This window comes from Phacochoerus africanus, chromosome 13, assembly GCF_016906955.1.
Source record: "Phacochoerus africanus isolate WHEZ1 chromosome 13, ROS_Pafr_v1, whole genome shotgun sequence".
Classification (NCBI taxonomy): Eukaryota; Metazoa; Chordata; class Mammalia; order Artiodactyla; family Suidae; genus Phacochoerus; species Phacochoerus africanus.
Genome location: NC_062556.1, coordinates 69617961 through 69623960, shown reverse-complemented (window position 1 = coordinate 69623960; position 6000 = coordinate 69617961). Strand labels below are relative to the sequence as shown.

The following is a 6000-nucleotide window of genomic DNA, read 5'->3' as shown; positions in this document are numbered from 1 at the left end:
CGGATTCGTTAACCACTGCGCCATGACAGGAACTCCGTGATTTCTATTTTGAAGCACTGGCTGGACTATGAATAAACTTTTCTCTAAATCAAGTTTACTGACTTGGATTTTCATCGGCCTGGCTTCACCCTCTGTATTGTGAAATTCCCTGTAGTTGACAGTGACCCTTCTTTTCTCCCATACTGTTGAATACGAACTTAACTCACATGCTCAATGCCTTCTGGGGGCTGGGCATTGCAGTGGACTTGGGGTACGGCAAATGGGAAATCTGATTATGTGAAGCTTAGGACAAAGCTGCCTTTGCCTTGCAGAAATGCAAATCTGACTTGGCCAGATCTTATCTTTTACACTAAACCTCTAGTGATTTTTCAAGTGCTGGAAATTGTTCTTTATTTGTCAAAAATATTTTGTAAGCCAAACAAAACACACCTGTGAATTATCTGAACCCATAGGGCAGCATTGGCTTTCATGGGATTATAGAAATGGCTGTAGTTACAAGACCCATCAGACCTGGAAAAGATGCTGGCCCAGCCTCCCTAATTTTACTGATAAGAAACTCCCAGGATAAGGAGCAGGTAGAAGGAATGATGTGATATCTGAGACATAAGTATCTGCCTTTTAGAATGATTGTCTGCTCCAACACAAAGGGAGTCCCTACAGATTCCTAGATGGTGTCACCTTCTTTGTGACTGCTTCATAGAAGCCTATGGATTTTATAAGAATTTTTTCATCATCCATGCAATCGTTGGGCTCCTAAGCATGAATTATTATAGATACTTACAAAGTGGTAGTTCAAATATGGATAGAGTGAGGTCTGAAATGCCTCACTGATGAGGATGGTGTTGAGATTAGTAAAACTGCTGCCTTTATCACATCATTCAAGAAATGTGTAAATATATTGGTCTTTGTTTCAGTATTATGATTTTCAAACAGATAATTCTAACTGGATGAATTCCAAAGAACGATACACGGCTATATATATTTAATATACAAATGGAAATCAACTAGCATTTAGAGCCAACAATTAAAAGCAGTGGCTTAAGGTGATTAGACACATTGGTAAATAGTTTTTCTAAACAAATTGTTTATGGAATTTGCCATTGTTTAAATTACCTTCCGTTTTGTGTTGGGAAGAATATTTCCGTATGGTTCTGTCATTTGTTTAACACTCAGCTTTATTTTACATAGCTGGTCTTTCTGGAATCTTCAGAAATTTGAAAAAAAATATTCCACATGACCCTGCATTTCATGAAATGCCCATTATTAAAAATTTCCTTTAAATGATAAAAAAGTGCTAATATTGGCCCCATGTGAATGGATGGGGCAAAAGTTTTTTGTTGTTGTTGTTGTTTAGATAAGTCACTTAAATATACAGAACCAGAAAATTTATTTAAAAATGTATATATGTGACCTCACTTCCATTCCTTGGACTATACTTTCGGAATAGGGACTTGTTCTTTGTTTAGGGGTTCCAAGTTCTCTCCTAGATGAAGTTTCATCCAGTTTTTTCTCTCCCTGAATTTATGTGCTTATGTATGTAGGATGAAGGCAGAAGACAAGACCACACACACACACCAAATCACTGTCAAGGATTCCTTGCTGAGTTTCACATCTCACTAAAAGGCAAGATGCCGGCCCCTGAGTAAGCTCTTCCAGTGCAACACAGAGAAGAGATGTCCCCTAGGCCTGGGCAGGGTGCTCAAGTTGCCAAGATTTTCCCAAACCTGCTCTGCCAGAAGCCCCAGGAAACATCAGATGCAGCTTCCTGTCCCGGTGTCCTTACAGCGCCTGAAGGGGACCAATTTTTGCATCGGCATCCAGCCTCATCCACGTAACAAAATATTTTAATGGTAAGAGAAAATATTAACACGCTTGGAAAATATAAATGTCACTGCTGCAGCAATCTCATACGCAAGGGTAAAACGAATCCGCATCCTCCGACACGGCGTCCAGTTCGGACGAGACCACACACGCGTGCACACGCGCGCCCACGGGCCCTGTTCGCCTGTCTGCGGTGGCCTTGAGTGTGCCCCGCGTGTGCCCATCTCGAGTGCACACGGCCGCGCTTGGTTGTGAGCACGCCGGAGGCCACAGGAGGAGCTGGCAGAGGACAGGCCAGCTGTTGCTGCTGCGAGGCTGACGGCCGGTGGCCGCCAGCGAGAAGGAACCTGCTGGCTGCCACCGACCCGCCCGCTCCGCACCAACCGCAGCGCAGCCTCCTCTGCCTTCGCCTCCCTTCAGCCCCGCTGCACCCAGCATCCCAGCCCCCAGGCAAAGACAACTCTGATTTTAAAAAAGCAAAAGGGAAAAGGGAAATGCCCTAGCCCCGACCCCGCACCCGCGCTCGCAGGCCCCGCCGCCCCAGCACGCCGCGCGCTCAGCCGCCGCACCGGAGCCGCGGGAGGTGAGGGGCGCGTCCCCGCCGTGGGGTGCGCGCCCCGCCCGCCGCCGCCGCCGCCGCACCCTGGGCACCATGACCGCTCCCAGCGCTGGGGTTACAGGTTGGTCACGGCCGCCCGAGGCCCGGGGGCGCCGCCGGTCGCCCCGGCCGGGGCTGGGCCCAGGCGCGCCGGGGCGGGGAGCGAGGGCCGGGCGCGGGGCGGGTGGGAAAGGGGCGCCCCCAGGGTCCGCGGGCACCGGGCGCGGGCGGCCGCCAGGGGCCTCCCTGTCCCCGCCGCGGGGTGCGTCTTCCCCGGCCTCGAGTGGGCGCGGAATGCCCAGGGCCCCGGACCTCGGCCTGCCTCGCTGGCACCTAGGGGACAGGTGGCTGGGGATGTGGAGGATGCGCAGCGCACCTCGGGGCCAACGCGCAGGTTTGGGGGGGGTGGAGGTGGGGGCCTGGTTCCTCAGGTTTCCGACAGGGCCTTGCCCACCTGCCCCCAGGCTCCTGCGGTCGCTCTTCGGATCCCTCCTGGTGTGAACTGGCCTGGTTGAGCCAGTGTCATTCTAGAGGGCCACAGGGCCAGCAGAGCAGTGTCCTGCCAAAGCCACACCATGTTGTCATGAGACTGGTGTGGGTCGCCTGCCTGGCTGAAATCTCAAAGTGGGCCGGGAACCCTGAGCTGGGTTGTGTCTCTTTGACTCGAAATGGAAACTCAGATCCTGATGAATGCGTGAAATAATAGGATAAATATTTCAGTTTTAGGCATTATTGTTCAGGGATGTATTATCGAGGATGTGTGTTCAGAAAAACACAGATTCAGGCCTAGGATGGATGTGTTTTTAACCTTCTGTTTATATGGTCATCAGCCAGGCCTGGATTTCCCTGGGTGAGAGGGAATGGAGGACTGGTGACCAGTTGTGAAGGAGGAGACCCAGGTTGGCCAAGACATTTAATAGGGATCAGAAATTAACAGGTGCTTACTTTTAAAATTATGTTTCATATTTTCATAGCTACTACTATGACTTGAAATTGAGTAGGAGAGGAGAGAGTGGACTCTAGCAATTATCCCCAAGGCAAATATACAGCAATGAGTGTTTTTTGTTTGTTTGTTTTTATTTTGTTTTGTTTGTTTACATTCAGAGGTTACGTTTCAACAGTTCTAAATTAAAAAAAAAAAAATCATGGCTTCTCAACCCTCTCCAACAAGGTCAAACATGTATTTCCTAATTGGTGAGCTTTCATTCTGTGGGGCTTTGATGTTGGATTTTGCTTTCATCGGTAGTATTGCTGACCCAGCTATTGCTAAAGCCAAACAGAGTGAAGGAAAAATCAGGTTTGGGAGAAAAATGAATACGTGAACAGGTTTGTCGGACCCCATTCACCCTGCTAGAAGATACGACATTTCGTTACAATAGGCATGCATCACTGATAAGGATCCTGCTCTGAAAATTGAAGACGAGCCATGTGAAATGGTAGGACCCTTTAGCAAGATAATCAAAAGCGGAAAAATACTATCTTTGTTAAAAGAAAAAATGCCTACTCAAAATAGATGTGCTTGCAGATCAGAGAATTGAAGTTTCAAGTAGCATTTTTTTGTCTTCTTTATCCAGGAGGCATTTCTCTACTTCTCTTTCCTGCGTCCCTGGCGACTGCATGTATGTGTGTGTACACTTGGGCAGGCATGTATGTATTCGTTTTATCATTGATCAAGGATGCTGTGATAATGTCACAATTTTATTGGCTCTGTAAATCTATCCCAAGAGAAGAGTCACATGTGGATTTCAAGTTTGTGGGAAAAAAAAAAAAAAATCACATCTCCCCATAACATATACTAGTGTAAGCCAGGTGCGATGGGCCAGGAGCTTGGAGCTCAGTGAGGAAAAGAGTTAGACCAGGCTCCGCAAATCTGTCAGCAAAGACAAATATGAGAGAGCCTATTTTCTAGTCTGGGTTTGGAAACTCTGACCTTGAACTTGAAAGCAATTGTAAATTGCCCCCCCAATTATATCAACATTTTAAAACTTGAGAATCACGTAATCTGATACTTGCCTGCTACAAGGACTTGTGCAAGAATCCTTCACACCTTCAAAACTATTTGTGCAAACATAGAACATTTTTAAAATGTAGTAATAATTAGATAGGACAGTAAAAATGATAGAGGAAAGAAAATAAACAACCACAGTCCCAACAACCTAATATAAAAGATTGTACTATTTGTGTATTTTTAAAACTATGTGACGTTGTGTAGTTGTGGTCATGAAGTTGGGCCTTTTTTATCCTGGCTTTTTCCATGTATTATTATTTTTTCTTTTTTTATTTATTTTTTAAATTTTTTTACAGAATAAAATACATACTTTTACACACAATTACATTCACACAGATTATTATAACATGGATCTTAAGAAACAGATTAAATGACTCCCACTGGAGAAGTGTAATGGAAAATATGCTGAGACAAATAGGAAATTTATTCTATACTTTATCCCAGTTTTATGGCTTTCATCTTTACTACTTAGTTTTATCTATTACATTTCAATTTTTCTTTAAAAATTAGCATTATATTAAATTGCTATATTATGCAACTAAAATTTATAAAGAAAGCCTTATATACTATTAAATATTTTATATAGCATAGTAAAAAGAATAACAACTGGCAAGCATAACAAAAATAATACACCCTCTGAAAATAAGTAAAATATAAAATGCGTAAGTTGGTTAAAAACAGTGTAACTCTATAAATATGTCCTCACAATTTGTTCCATCTCATTGATTCTTCAATAAAGGCATTACACCATTCTAGGGGATGTGATAAACAAGACATTATAGACCTTAATGTTTTACCATGGAGAGAATTGGTTATTAATAATACAGTTGTAGAACTGTATTATTTAATTGTACAGTTGCATTATTTAGTTATAATTATCATAAATTCTTTGATGGAGAGGAAATCAGAATCAGATCTAAGACGACTTCAGCATTCCAAGAATGATGTCAAATGACCCCCTTCATGGTGGATTATGCACTTATTTACTATGAGATATATTTCTTCTCCAGAGATTCCTTGTTTGTGTATCAACTGTAGATTTTTGGTTTGCAGTTATTCTGAAGTTTTGATGTAAGAGTTTATATGTATATGAGATTGTTTTAAATTGTTGTTCTCTTCATTGCAAGTTCATCTCCGGTGTCCTGCATTTGTACCCACCTCTTCTCATGATTTCTGATTTTGATGGTATAATTGTGCATAGATGATTTCGTATCTTTACTGTATATATACCTTTACTGGTGAGCCTTGTCATTTGTGGAATTTTTGTTTCCTGTTGCTGATCTTTTCTTTCCTGCCTAGAGAAGTTCCTTTAGTATTTGTTATAAGGCTGGTTTAGTGTTGCTGAATTCTCTCAGCTTTTGCTTATCTGTAAATCTTTTGATTTCTCCTTCAAATCTGAATGAGAGCCTTGCTGGGTAGAGTATTCTTGGTTGGAGGTTTTTTCCTTTCATCACGTTGAGTATATCATGCCACTCCCTTCTGGCCTGCAGAGTTTCTGCTGAAAAATCTGCCGATAACCTTATTGGGGTTCCCTTGTATGTTACTTGTTTCTTTTCCCTAGCTGCTTTCAAGA

The 6000-nt window shown here is 43.4% G+C and overlaps 1 protein-coding gene across 1 annotated transcript in view; it reads left to right on the top strand.

Moving 5' to 3' along the window:
- Positions 1 to 2452: 2452 nt before the first annotated feature.
- Positions 2453 to 6000, top strand: part of NALCN (sodium leak channel, non-selective) — a 311653-nt gene continuing 308105 nt past the window's right edge. The window contains exon 1 of the mRNA XM_047756274.1: positions 2453 to 2501. The gene's annotated coding sequence lies outside the window, so the exon portion shown is untranslated. The remainder of the gene's footprint in view (positions 2502 to 6000) is intronic.